The 15,617-nt window shown below is 38.1% G+C and overlaps 1 protein-coding gene across 5 annotated transcripts in view; it reads left to right on the top strand.

Annotated features, from left to right (window-relative positions):
* The window catches only part of rnf31 (ring finger protein 31), a 104,433-nt gene that overhangs the window by 39,808 nt on the left and 49,008 nt on the right, over nucleotides 1–15,617 (top strand). The gene's annotated exons all lie outside the window — the stretch shown is intronic.

The raw sequence follows: 15,617 nt of genomic DNA, 5'->3' as shown, positions 1-15,617 counted from the left end.
TCTATGTAAGACACTGGCACATTTGCATATTCCCACCCAACAGCCACCAACCCCCTCCCTATCTTCCCTCCCATCGAGGCATAAGTACGGTGTCTCTTCAGCCACCAGATACAGCGCTACCGTCTCGCAGATCCGCCATTTCATTATCGAAAGCACCATGTTAGGAATCATAATGTAGAGGTGCCACACGCAGTGTTCTGTTGTTGGCTGTGAAGACGAGCACAAATCACTCCACCGGCTCCCAGCCGCAGGGGACAGAAGAGCGGAGTGGATTGAATTCATTTTTTAAGGGAACGTCCCTGCTACAGTTGGAAAAAACCTGTTGGTGTGTGCGAACCACTTCAAGACTGACTGTTTCTCCACCCTCAGTCAGTATGAGGCAGAATTAGCCGGGAGACTTTTTCTAAGGGAGGGGTCACTTCCAGCTTTGCATGGAATACCTGCAGAGGAGGGACATGTAAGTATACAAATAATTAGCTGTGTGTTTCTTTTGTAGATTAGCGCGAACTCTTGCATGTTGTAGCGTGTGTTTTGCCATAGCGCAAACTAACGCTAACCGCTAGATTCTAGTTCGCAATCAGCATGGTCTCCACATGCGAACCCAACGACCCAGTCGGTCAAGCGGGTCTAAGCTTCAGGAATTTGTGAAAATAATGCATTTGGAAATATTTTCTAAACCGGAATAGGATAGCATAGCCCAGGGCAAAACGACTCTATGATTGTTGGAGTTTATTTATGAGTGATTGTTGCTGTATGTAGCTGTTGGCATAGCTATACATGTAAGAGTTAATGTCACTCCTCTCTTTTTATATAGGCCAGTGCATCATTACAGTTGCCTGCTGTTGATCAAGTGTAACAGTGCGCTGTTGCATCCTTTAGTGCTTGAATTTATATTGTAACAGTGCTGTCATGTTTTACTCTTAAGTACACCCTGTTATCATAAAAATATACTTTTGTTACAGCTGTCCAGGCTACTGTGTCCTGCAAGGACTAATGTAGGGCACTGCATTGCAGCCAGAATGCTGATAGAGGACAAGCCACCACATCATCAGGGGATCCTCTTTTCAAACTGAGCTTTCCAAAGTCCATGAAGGGAGAGTGCAGAGCCAAAGAGCCAAACCAGTGAAGACTGAGGCCACATTCGTAGTTGTTAACTTGCCTGTATAAAGCCAAAGAAATAAGAAACCCTGCATATCAGTATTTGCAACCAATAATAGCACCCACGTTTTATAGTTGAATGTGCATTCTCTCACAAGCTACTTTTTCTCAGCCTGAATGAGGTGAATGGCCAGTAGTGCTGGTCAGCTGTGTCGTCTGTGTGCGCTCTGCCCATTCATGAGCGGTGTAACTAACAACACAGTTAGACTGGTCAATGTCTCAGCAACCCAGTGGTCGAATTTGATGACGGACACCTCTATTGACCAGTCAGAGTCAAGCGATTCGAGGGGCAGCACCCAAGTTCACCATAGAAACACCAATGATGATCCAGAAGGAAGTAACCCCAGAGACAGTATATCACATGAAGAGCACTCTCTCCATTCTCAAAACCCCCTCCTCTTTATGTAAAAGCCAGGACCTTCGAACTCTCTGCTTTCATATGATACCAGGCTTGTGTGGTTTGCGTGACATGGTGAAATCAGCAGACGCACTAAAGTGGAAATGCGCTATTTTTGTGTTTTCGTTACATGCCCATATAATTTCTTGGGGTATGAATTATGTTTTGTTTGGATAGCAATGCTTGGTAGAGGCTTCTAGCTGAGTTTCTCCCTGCTATTGTGGTATGGTACAAGTTAGGATTGGTGCTTCCTAGCGTGAGCATTGACCCTCTGAGATGTGCTCGTATTGAAGAGAAAGAATGTGAGATGTGCTCGTATTGAAGAGAAAAAAAAAGAAAGACATTTTTTGATTTACCGTTCAGAAGCGTCCTACTGAATTCTCTGAGTCTGAGGTTTTGAAGGAGCCTCCCCTCCTTCTTCAAGATCTGATTCAGGTTCGAACATGTACGGTTGAACTACTGAAACACTCGGTCTGTTCATTGCCATCATGTCCGCTACTTTCACATGGGTTGTGCTACATTAGAGTCTAATCTTTCCCCGTTACCACGGTAACACTTTATGGGTGGAGCAGCAGCAGCTCATTTGCATTTAAAGCTACAGACACCAGAAACAGCACATTCTGAAAGGGACTGAAACAGAGGGAAATACAGGGAGGCGCGAATCTTTTCCTAAAAACTATTTCCAGTGTAGGGGAATTACCTCTAAATTAATGTTGCATTCGTTAATAAGACTAAGGGCACCAACCTTCCTCAGCTAAGAAGGATTTTGTATATCATATCTGGTAATGCTGATGTAGTGAACGAATGAACCAACAGTAGATCAGTCTGATAATCTAAGGTGTAAACTCTCAGTACAGGGATTGCTTATATCCAGCTCAAAAGGACACCGTCTGACAACGACTTGTATGCAAAAGATTATTTATTAAACACAATAATGAAATGAATATGAATCATGGATAATGCAAAAGATTATATGGATGAGGTAAATTAACACAAACACTGCACAGAGGAACTTAAGGCAAGAGAGTGGTAAAATGAGGTTGGCGATAGTGAGAAGTAGGTTTTAAAGGGGAAAGGGGACGCGAATATGAAGAATGAACAATTTAGAGAATTTAAACAAACTGACAATATCTCAACCTCACGGACCAACTCTTATTCAAAACCGCTTAAATATTCCTACTTTGTCAGCGACGTTCCTAGATGTCTAACTACGCAGAATTAAATCAGGCCACCCTGCGTAGTTATGAGCAGCAACAAAAAGACTGAGAAAACGACGGAGCGGAAAAATACTTGAAAACTTAAGACAAAGAACTTAACACAAACTAAGACAGAACTAGATGAAAAGAAAAACAAAACTAGACTGGAAGAAAGACAACCTCAACTAGCGTCCGTTGTGCGCGGCTAACTTTATCATCGCTCCAGGGCGTGTCTAATCAATAGGACGTCACGCATGTGGGATGGTTCGCAGACGCGCAACGTGATTTCATTTCACAGAGCGAGAATTAATTAATGATTCATACGAGGGCTCATCTGCTTCTCACTATGGTCAATCGAATATATTTTAAATGATCAATTTTCAATGGCACTTCAACAACGACATGCGTGTTCACTACATGCAATTCTTATGAATAACAACAACATTAAACAATGAACATGGTAACATGTAATCCTAATAAACATGATGACTAAGGGTATAACAACTTTAATATGATGAAGGAATAAAGAAGGGCAGACTATATTTGCCGAAATGATTATCGCTATTATAGTTACTTATTAATAAATGTATCCCGCTAAGCACATTCAACCTAACCGCTATGAACCTCTAGATGGCGGTATGGTTCCATGGTAGAAACTCAGAGAAAACCTTTGAAGTAGTTAAATTCACAGTTTCGTCATTCTGTAAGTTAGAAAAACCAGGAAAGCATTGTTATTGTGCAGATCACGAGCTTAGCAATGTAATAACATCTACAGTTAAATCAAACCTAGAGATTTGGTTAATTTGGTAGGTTAAGCAAAAAGGCACACAGACATACAGAACAGTTTGCTTCAGGAATGTCTAATTTACAACCCATCAGCATTATCTGGTTTGAAGATTCCTTTGAGACATGGCATTCATCCATCCAGGCAGTTTTATTGTCCTTAACTCCCATGGGCTATCAAGAAAGAGTTAGTACCTCCATGGGAACGTCTTGAACAGATAAATAAATAAATTAGAAGTAAAAGTGTTATCAGTGACTCTTGTTGCCCTGGAAGAGTGTGAGAAGAGGTCTCTAAACCAGACATCCTGTATCTGCCTGGGTTCACACCTTTCTGTGAACCTTCCAGATGGTCAATAACTCTTAAAAGTCTGATTGTTTTATCACTACACTTCTCTGAAGAAATGCAAAGAGGGGAGAAGAGGGTCAGCTACAGACCAGTTCTGCTACACCAGCAAACAGCTTCAAAAATATATTTTATGGAAATCATAGACCAATGTAACATATTGAAAAAGCTTTATAATATGGGACCTTTAAGACTATGGTTAGGGTAATGATTAAGGTTTGGCAAATAGTGGTTACGTTATGGTTAAGGCAAGTCTCCAGGAAATTAATGTAAGTCTCTGCAATGTTCCCAAAGTGACAGAAACAGTTTTGATACTTGATGCCTGTGCTCTGAAATTCTCACACACTACAAGCAGGCTTTTTTTTACACTAATTAACAGAAAAAGAATCTTACATGTTTTGCAGTAAACACATTCATCTAAACTAACCACAAATGTAATACACAGAATACACTGCTGAAAGGGAAATTCAAGAATGTCATAACGTTTTGTTTTGGGATGGTTGAATTACATTTTGTCTAAGCTAAGAATATTTTTTCCAGTTACAGCTGATTGCATTGTTGTCACAGTCATCTTCCAATCAGAATTAGAATAAGAGTCACAATCGGCTTTATTGGCCATATGTGTGCGCATATAAGGAATTTGAGTCCTGTTTAAACGTTGCACTCAGTGTACTTGCTTTGGAAGAACAGACATACAACTCAATGAGGACAAGTAGTGCAGTAAGTAAAAATTATAAAATAAATATAAAACAATATATACAGTAAAATTTACAATGTGCAGGTATTTATATTGACCATGACAGTGAATGATTAATTTATTAACGGCCATCAGTGGATGTTTTGGTGTCTGAGGGTTAGTGACACTGTATGACACTTAATTGTTCATCAGGGTGAATACTTGTGAGAACTGTTCTTGTGTATCTGGTTGTTTTGGGCTCCAAAAGATCAATCGTGAGATACATAAGAATATAAATATTAAATAGAATAATTATCTAAATATTAGAGGAGTAAATGCCTTTGCTTATTTGAAGAATCAAACTGTTTTTAAAACTAGCTGAGACAAAAGCCACACATTGTCGAATTGGTTAAAGGCACAGTGAGGGATGAGGGGAAAGAAGGGAAAGAGGGATGAATGGATGAGGAGTACGGATGGGGGGTGAGGTGAGTCTTAGCTTATGTAGTCACTGATAGCTTCATGTGGACTTCGGAATGAATTTAGTCGAAAGGCGTAGATGGGTTGAGGTAAACCGGACTGGTTAGTCTGGCTGCATAATAGGTAGTACGCAAGAGTCAGAGGGATGGATGGAGATGTCAAGACATGGCTGTGTGTCAAGATGGTTGGGAGTAGAGGATAGTGGCTGTGAAATCTGAGCAGAGTAGAAAGCCAAAGAATGCCAGTGGGAACATGGATTCTGAGACTTTTTCTAGAGGAGGAGATGGACAACCTAGTAGTGCTACAATGACCAAGGAGGTCTGAAGTGAGGGGAAAATGTTTAGGTGTAAGCGTGGTTCGGCCTCACAGGGACTTTTGATTAATGAGCTGATGTGAGAGTAGGATGTGCTCCCATGGACGGTTTTGTGAAGAACTCAGTTCCACTGATGTAGACCTGTACAGTGAAGTTTGTTCTGGCAATTTTGTTTAAAAAGCACAAAGTCATTCGTTGTCTTTCTAAGATTTTATTCAGACGCCTGCAGATGGACTCCCTCCTTGCTGTCCTTGCTGAATCCAGAGCAGAGGAAGTTGTTTGATTATATACAATACATTATCTTGTAGACAGGGTGACTTTGTTCTACTGTCAGAACAATGACAGCACAATAGGCAGGTCATAATGTATTGTACAATCAGGACAGACTGTTCATTTAATTAGTATGTAATAACATATGTGGTGTCATGGCAAGCAGGATATGACGCACGCACAACACCTAATCATATGACATGGTTATTCATTTGGCTTTCAGACAGTGAATGCTTATGATTGAGTAGAAGAGAAGATGAATAATAACAATTCCCATTTCGAGTTTTAATCTTGACAACAAATAGGAAGAGGGTCGGAGGCTGGTGGCAATTGTATAAATTTCTGCAACAAGAAACAAGAAGGTGAGTCAGCAATCAAGTTTTTTGACCTGGGATATGGAAGGTACGGATGATGAACTGTTGTACATAACGTTATAAACAGTACAGCTGTAAATAACCCACTGAAGTGGCAAATCAGCATGTTCAGAATTTCATTTGCGATTCGAAGTGTCAGTCATCTTTGAAATCAGCTGTGATTGGCTCGATTTTCACACATATCTGAGAAGGAGCACCTTTCATCTCAGACTGTTTTTGGCCTCTCTGGTTGTTTGGCTCCATGTGCCAGATCGTGATTGGTCAAATGAGGTGTCACTTGAAGCCTGAGACTCTAGAGAGTAACAGGAGACAAGATGCCGCCCTTCTGCGTACATTTCCAGAAGTTGTAACTGGGAAAACACTGGAGATGAGAACATCGCCTGCAATTGGAAAGGAGAAGACTTCTTTCTGTGGATTACTATCTTGGTTTCGACTAAATATCTTTACTGCAGTGGATCATGTAGACCATTGTAGATGTTACCAGACCGTTTTGTCCAAGTGTTATCGATCTGTTTTATCAGTGATCCACAGATCGATAACAGATCAATTTGAGACACGGTTGTTCGTCTGATGTTGGTGTGTATTGTGCCTCCTGTTGTCATTGTATCTTGACGTGTCTTGCGTCAATTGATTCACAGGAATTTAAGCTTTCTCATGGTGTATAGTTTGAGTATAAACATGAACACGTTTGAGTCCATAAATAGAAAGAAAAATGAACAAAAAGAAATGTTTGGATGGTGGATCATTGGAATGTCAAGGGTTTTGGCTAATGGTGCAACTGTGTATTGCTGACCAATATAGAGGTGGGAGGAGGTGAGGTGGCTGAAGAAAATGAGACAGGAAGGTAGAAGAGAGAGAACAGAGAAGGGTGCTGGGATGGAGAAATGAATGTGCTCAGGTTGTTTGTGAAGTTTTAGGAAAACTCGGGGAAAATCACAGCTCTGAAACAAGGACCGACAATGTCAGAGTTGTCGGAGACTTAAATCTGAGAGCATCTGGTAATTTGGTTTGCTGAGCACAACCAAGTGCGCTGGATGTTAGGAGATGGAGAGGACTTTGGAGAGGAGTTTGCTGATCTTCAAACAGATTGCTGTCTGAAAGATTGAGAATGAGCTTCTGGTCCATGGTATAACATGAGCAATTTGCTGTAATACTCGTTTGTCATGTGTTGTGCAAAGACTGAGTTGAAGGGGAAATAAAGGTGAGCTTAAATACAGTGAGTTTAAATACTTTTATGTGGAAATGGTATGTGATCGGTGCATGGTCTTGTTCCCGAACCTAGTCATGAAACTTTTAGGAGTTCTGCTTCAGGTCTGACAAGATGTCTCTCCAGCAGCATTACCATCCATACTGGTACCTCAATTAAATCATGAATTAAAAACACTTAAGACACACTTAACTAAAGACAAACTAAAGTGTGACTGTACAGAAGACAACTATATGTGCTTGTTACAAATAGAAACAAATGTCCTGTTACATAAACAATACAAGCTATGCTGATGTGCATGCAATGTGAATGTAATGTGCATCAGGTCAAAAGGTGACGAAAATAAATGAGTAAATTAACCATTAAGTATTTACACAATAAAGAGAACAAATGTAAGTGCAGGAGGGTTACTTACATCTAAATCAGCTGTGGGGCAGCGGGTGTCATCAAACTTATTTAGTCATGAATATTTTATTTTATAAAGGAATACTAGTTTTCAGGTGCTTTAACATTACATTACAGTGAAACTTCTCCATGTGTCAGACAGATAGTATACTGATACAATCTGATCATTTAAATCAAAATGTAACACAATATTATGGGAATATAATTAGAAGGCCTTTTTTCCAAGAATAAGTTATTTGAAATCAATTCCTTATACAGCCTACAGACTGAATTAGAGCGTGCTACAGAGTAATATTCTGCTCTGTAGTAACATCTCAGAAAATGAATCCTCACCTCACTGTGTTCGTAGCTGATACGGAAATAACACATTGGCCCCTTACTAATGCTGTCTGCTCACCAGCCTCTTCAAATGTTCCTTGAAGAACATATGTATCTGTTATTAAACTAATTTCAGATTAACTATCTGTTAAAGTTTATGTCGCATCATTAATAACCCCTTGAAAATACTTGGTGAAAACTTGATTTGAACCTTGCCTACTGTCTTTGTTGTCATATATCTTAGCTCTTAGCTCTGGTATTTGTGGCGCCCGCTATGGGTTAGGCTCAGAATGCTTTGGCATGCAGCCAAACATGGACTGAAGCTATCTACCAAGATTGTATGTCATTGTTGCAGGGGAATCACGTCATTAAACCTCTGGGTTTAATGTTTGCACTCGTTAATATAAAAAGGGGCACCAACCTTCCTCAGCTCAGAATGCTTTTATTCATTCTTTTCATTTAATGCTGATTTAATAATAATATGAATTAATGATAGATCAATCTCATCATCATGCAGTGATCATCTATTTCCAGCTCAAAAGGACACGATCTGACACCGACTTAAATGAAAAGTATTATTTATTTGACACAATAATGAGAATGGATATTAATAATGAATGATGACAAAAAATATGGATTATATGATGTAACACAAACAACTGGATGAAGAAGTTATAGCAAGTAATAAAAGGAAGGAGTTTGGCAATAGTGAGAAGTAGTTTGAAGAAAAATGAGGACGCGAATGTAGTCCTATCACTAAGCGAGTCTAATGAAAATTGAGATTGTTACAGCAACACCAACTCTTGATTCAAATGCAGCATGGAAAATGCCTCCTTCTGTGACAGCGGCACTCCGACAATGGCCTGTCCTGAACGGACACGAAGGGGGGGCTCCAGGCTGTTGCTCATGGCGCCGATCTGCGCTGCAGTCCAATGGGGGAACCATCAGGGGTTGTGTTACAATGGCGAGTGGGAGGAGAAGGAAGGCACAGACTGATGCAGGCTATATTATCCTCATGTGGTAGTTTATTGTGCAGAAACCAGGACTATTTACCGGGTGAGTTGAAGAAAAATATACAAAAAGGCAAAACACGTCTTCAAAAAATAAAAAAAAGATAAGAAAAAAAAAATAAAGGATTAAATAATGGCTCAAGAAAACTACATAAACAATGAAAAACAGAACTAAGCCTCAAAGCAAAGCATCGGCTAAGCCCTTTGGGGGGGCCCTATGCTCTAGGCCAGCAGTCCTGTTCCTAGCAACTGGCTGGAGTTTGGCAGAGTGAGCCCACACCCGTGGGCGCTGGCCACCTATATTCTCTAAGCCCCTGCTACAGAGACAAAACATAATTCATTTTCAATTTACATCCCAAATACATCATAGGTCCCATTCAGTATAACCATACTAACCTTATCAAAACATGTAACAAAACACAATACATTGCAATGGCCCTATGATCCATTAGAGGCATAAAAGAATACATATATACGCTAATCAGTTTGGACTGAACCGGAACTACTAGGAGTAGGAGAAGAGAAACAAAAGGGGTAAGCGTTAACATGCAAATACCTCATTAAACATGCTAAACTCTAAAATGTCTCTGCTTCCTTCTTTAAGGATTGAATGATTTATAATATGTGTTATGTCAGTTATGTGTTATGTCCTCAATGCCAGCGGGAATGGTAAACAATGGCAATGGTAAGACACGACAGTAAGTCCATGTAATGTTTGGCGGTATTACTGTAGGGCACCGGGCATCGCTGTGACAGGTTGGCCCTTTGGTGTCGGCAACAGACGAGGAGCGGGTCTTTCGGCGGCTATTTTACCCAGACAGATGGGTTGAGGCTGGCTTCAGGACTTCGGTCCAAAGAGGTTGACGGTTGTATGGCAAAGCTTCTTGGGTAAAAATAAGGTTGAAAACACATCCGATGGCCTATCGGAAATATTTACAAAAAGATTATTACGTGATTGCCTCAGTGGTTTAAGAAAAGAAGAGTTCAGCTTTAACTCTGATGTGGTTGGTTGCAGTGATGCGGTTTAACGTGGCGAGCAAAAGTAGACAAAAGATTACAATAACTCACCAACAGGCAGGCAAAAAGACAACCAACAAGCAAAAATTGAAGTTACAAAAACTAAAGAAAAACTAAAATGCAGAAGAAGTGTGTGAGTAAAGAACAAATAAAGAGTGCGTCTAGAACAAAGAAGAAGTAACAAAGAAATCAAACAAAGAAGTAGTCGAAGAAGAAGACAAAGAAGTGAGCACTTGCTGCACGCTGCGAGGCGAATACCATCTGGTGCTCTGGGGTGTATCTGTGACGAACAGACCTTTGCACAGAATGATGTACAGGGGAGTGCTGTGATTTCATCCTATAGAGAGAAAACACGAACTAATGATGACGTGCGATTGACTCATCGGCTTCTCATTATGGTCATAACATAGTTTAAATGATCAGTTTTTAATCACATTTTAACATTGTTCACAACACGTACGTTGACAGGGACATACACACATCAGACACATTTTGTTGCTTATTGACAATATTCAATACTAAGACGAACATATATGATAACTATTAGTATAACCAACTAATAGAACAAAGAAACAAGGAAAGGCAAATTATATTTGCCGAATTAAGCACTACTAATTATAATTGTCTCATATCAAGTATCTAAAATCTAACCGCTACAAAAATGATTATAAGATCATACACTGTAAAAAAAAAAAAAACTGTAAAAAAACGGTAAAAGCACTGGCAGCAAAGTTTCCAAACAGATACCGTAAAATTACAGTAACTAACCATATCACAGAACTACGTACAATAACTGTAAAAAAACCAGTAGATTTTTACAGTCAAATTTAATTAAAATACAGTATAGTGCAGTTGATAAATGCCCATTATACTGTAAAATAACATACATATTACAGCAAAAAACATTAAAATCAGATACCATTCAGATTAATCTCTGTAATTTCACAGTATACATTATTTATTTTAGGAAATAGCCAAGTCTATCTACAATAACTTCATGTTAAAATACTATTTTTTCCATGTACAATAACAAAGTTATAATGTATAAAAAAGAACTAGGTTCATAAAACTTTTTTAATTTACAGTATTAATCTGTCATTTTAGAGAATTAGTATATTAAAAAACAGCCATTGGACAATGGAAAAACCAGCTAAATACATTACAAATACATCGAAAATAGCTACATTTAATGCCAATCTCTTTAAATTAAGGGTATTTTGTATTTTTTTAATGGAATGGCCATGTCTATCTAGAGTAATTTCCTGTTTAAATATTGTTCTTTCATGTACAATGAGTAAGAAATAATGTATAAAAATGCTATAAATGCATTAAACAAACGATAAATGTCTGCCCATTCACAGTATTAATTTGTCATTTTAAAGAATTATGAGATTTAAATATGTTTATTGGACAGTAGAAAAAAAGCAGAATTCATTAAAAATCCCTGTAAATTAAGGGTATTTAGTAGTCATTTCATGAAACTGTCTTGTCCATCTACACTGATTTGCTGCATAATTGTGGTTTCCCCAAGTACAAAAACAATGACACAATGTACAAGCAAAATATGCACCTTTAATCAAATAGGAATTTCTGCACATTTACAGTATTAGTTATTTTAAATAATTGGACAATGGAAAATTAAACACTCAAAATACATCAATAGGTACATTTAAAGATAATATCTGTAAATGTAGGGTATTAAACAATCACTTTAGTAAACTGAACAAATATTGTTAAATATATTTCATTTGTCAGAAACACAAGGATAGTAAGTCATTACACATTAAAACAGCAAACAAGCAATCTCTGTAAATGTAAGGTATTCAGCAGTTACTGTATAACTGTTCAATATAGTGTTTTACTTCCAAAATACTGTTTTTATATATATATATATATAAAAAGAAATAGGAATATTTCAATATTTTGAACCCTGGCCCAAATGACATGTTTTCAGTCACAATCCCTTATAGCAGAAACCCGCCTCGCCCATCCAGTAACACTGGATCAGCTTTTTCAGCAGCTGCTCCTGTGCTCAACAAGTAAGTTACATTGACTAGACCTCCATATACAGGGCAAAACTGGAAACAGAAACACCCTTCATCTATAAGTAACATCAGCATAAGAACTACCTACCTACCTACAAAAAAAAAATTTAATTAAAAAAATATACACGTACTTGGGAGTTTTTTTGAGTTTGGCCCATGTTCCACTTGACAACATGGAGAGGGCGGACTTTAAGTCCTATACTATAGCCAGCCACCAGGGGGTGATTGAGATGTTTTGGCTTCACTTGAGGAGCTGTCATGCTGTCCATGATACTGTATTACTAATGTACTATTCATACAAAGCATGTTAGATTGAGTATGTAGTGTTTCAGCTGCATAGTATGTGGATTATGTAAGCAAGAAATGCCCGTATGTATACTAAATTATCAAGAATTTTTGAGTATGCAGTGTGAGCTGACTGCACATACTCAACTTAATACATTGCTAGCCTGATACTCAGACGGAATTGCCATTTCGTTTCACTGCATTATTCAGTCTGACCGTGTCTCATAGCAGCTGTTAGCATAGCAGCTAAGTGTAAAAGCAATTTCTCAAGATACAAGTTGCCATACACAACTTTTGTCTCATTTACTCCAAAGAAGTTTCACGGCACAGACATGTTTGTTTGTATCTGAGAGCAAATGATTTAAGATTCAAAAAACTTTATTATCCGTTTTTGTGGCTTTTGGTTTTGACTCCTGTCACTATGTGACAGACAATAAAGTTTTTTGAATCTTGAATCATTAGCTGTTGGACACAACATCCATTCTGTCAGATACGAACAAACATGTCGGTGGTGTGGAACTTCTTCAAAGTGAGTGAGACAGATAAAACACAAGCTATCTGCAATCCATGAAACGCTACAGTACCTCGTGGGGGAGCATCTGTAAAAGGTTTCAACATGACAAATTTAATCAGGCACCTGGATAAGAAACACAAGGAGGAGCATGCTGAGTTCCAGAAACGGAGCACAGAAAAAGAAAAAGAAACACTGAAACGGATGCTAAAGCAAACAACTTTAGACAGTGCCTGTCCGTATAGGCGTGACAGTGAGAAGGCAAGGGGTGTTACAAGGAAGCTTATGGAATTTATCGTGCTGGCCGACCTGCCATTTAATATTGTGGAGAACCCCACATTTCAACGTTTGCTGGCATACTTTGATATAAACATATTGCTACGTCACGTGATCGGATCGTGATCCCTTACCGGTTTATTTAAACTCACCGATCAGCTATCGGCCCAAAAATCCTGATCATGAAAAGCCGTGTAAAGTCATAAGGTAAGTCAACATTGTGTATGTATGGTATGGATTCTTTTTTCACTGCAGTGAAAAAGTAACCTATGTCCATGGGATGGCGATTAAAATTTAACATAATTACATTGGTTTTGTAAAATATACTAGCAGAATCTACTTATTGCGTGTTATGTGCAATAAGAGTAATTCTGAGGCCTTTTTCTCAATTCAATGAATGTGTAGTAGGAGCTGGACTCTGTTCCACAATTGCCAAGCACAGTAGCAGCTTATTAAGACGCACAGTAATATTTGGACTTAGGTCATGGCCATTAAACTTTGTAACTATTTCTTCCAAATGAAACAAATGTAAAAATCATTTTAGGATACATTTAATTTGGGCAATACATACTGTGCGTGAGAAATTGTTGTCAGATCATTTCAAACTGTCTGTTCACTTGCTTGGGGCCTCCTTAAATATCTCCGATTGCCCATCTAGGGAAAAAACAGACATTTGTTTAGACAATCCATGTGAACCTATTGGCGTTTTACAGACGAACATGAGAACTGAAATTATCATTTCTAATTTGAGTTGTTTTTTTCAGCAATACATCTTTAACTTACTAAACAGTTGTAGTTTGCGCTTAAATTTATAAAGCACAACCATACAACAGAACTCAGATAAGATGGGAAGGAACAAATGGCACATGGAGGAATATTACACTAGTACCATGCACCAACCAACCCATATTCAAATAGAATGTGACAAAGAATCTTACAACAAACTAGGGCTGAGCAGTCAATCAAAAAATAATCAAACCTCTAATGGACTTAATCTTGCTCATATCAATTAATCATGGTGTTCGGTGTTGCCATGACAGTAAAAGTTGCATATATTTAAGGAATTTGAAAACTTGTCTCCAGTGATCATTTTAACCCAAACCATGATATTTTCATAGCTTTAATCAAGTGAGTTTTGTGCTTAAACTCAACTAGACTTTAACCAAAGCGTCACACCTTAAAACATCATTATTTTCACTCCCAAAAGATACTCGTGAAAATATCACAAAATATCCAGGTGTGAGGGAAGTGTAAAGTACAAAACAAACTGAAAATACATAATTGTTCATCAAGGATGGAGATAAACGTTCATTAATCATAATCAAGGTTAAAAGTTAAATTAATCGCTCTAAAACAAACCGTATCATAGTATATTTTGCCCCCTACCTGATGTAACTGGAAAGGGACTATAATTCGTTTTCTATTTGTGTGTGTGTGTGTGTGTGTGTGTGTACACACTTACTTTGGCTGTGAAAGGTGAAGCATCAAGGAGTATCTGTTTTCTAGCAAAGCCAACAATGTGCCACTTTACTTCCAAACTAAGAGACACAGAAGAGCAGATATAAAGAGTGATAAATATTCTCTTTTGAGATTACACTCAGCACGTTACTCCTATCAACATTATATTCTTAAAAGTAACATTTGCTCAGGTGAAAACGAAAAGTTTAACAGAGAAACAAATATGGTCTTACCTTCTCCAAGTCGAAGTCTCCTTATTTACAGGCACGACATCCATGCAAGCAGCTCTCACACACATATGGGGAAACAGGAAAAAAGTCAGCCTAGCTCTGTGCAAAGCTAATAAAAGCTCACAAATTAACATGTACCAAAAATTCTTTACTTCCAAAATGTCATTTATCTAAACAGTCATCATATCATAGGGATATAACGATTCACTCAGGTCACGAGTGAGTCTTAACTGGTATCTTTACTCTAAACAAAGTGGTAAATATAGTTGTCATATATTACTGTATATATACAGTACTTACTTAAAGGAACACAAAAGGCTGCTATGTAGAACTATGAACAATGCATGATGAAATTCTGAAAAATAGGACAGAGAGGAACACAAATGAGGTAAATTTCAGAATGTACAAATGACAAATTGCGCTTTAGTGATATTTTCATAGACTATGTACTCACCATATCAATTAAAATTACCCAAGACATCAGCAGCAACAACACTCAGCGAACAGAACAGAGTATTTCCTCAAACATGGCAACCTTTAAAAAGTGAAAGGAGACAGAGAAAGGTGGGAAAGAATGAAACTTGATGGACTTGCTCTGATGATCACAATACTGATATCTTTACTCTAGAAAATGAGTTGCATCATGTATTTTATACAGTGATACTTACAGCAAAACACAGTCCTCAACAGTCTTCAAATAATGAGTGGCAGCATCCTATAGGAGTTGTTGTTGTTATTATTATTATTATTATCATCATCATTATCATCATATTGTTAATAATAACAACAACAACAACAATAATAATTATCATCATCATCATCGTCATAATAATGTATCAGTGAAAGAGTTGGTCAGGAAAGTGGCTCA

This window comes from Chaetodon auriga, chromosome 12 (assembly GCF_051107435.1).
Source record: "Chaetodon auriga isolate fChaAug3 chromosome 12, fChaAug3.hap1, whole genome shotgun sequence".
NCBI classification, from domain to species: Eukaryota; Metazoa; Chordata; class Actinopteri; order Chaetodontiformes; family Chaetodontidae; genus Chaetodon; species Chaetodon auriga.
This window is presented reverse-complemented; position numbering and strand designations above follow the sequence as displayed.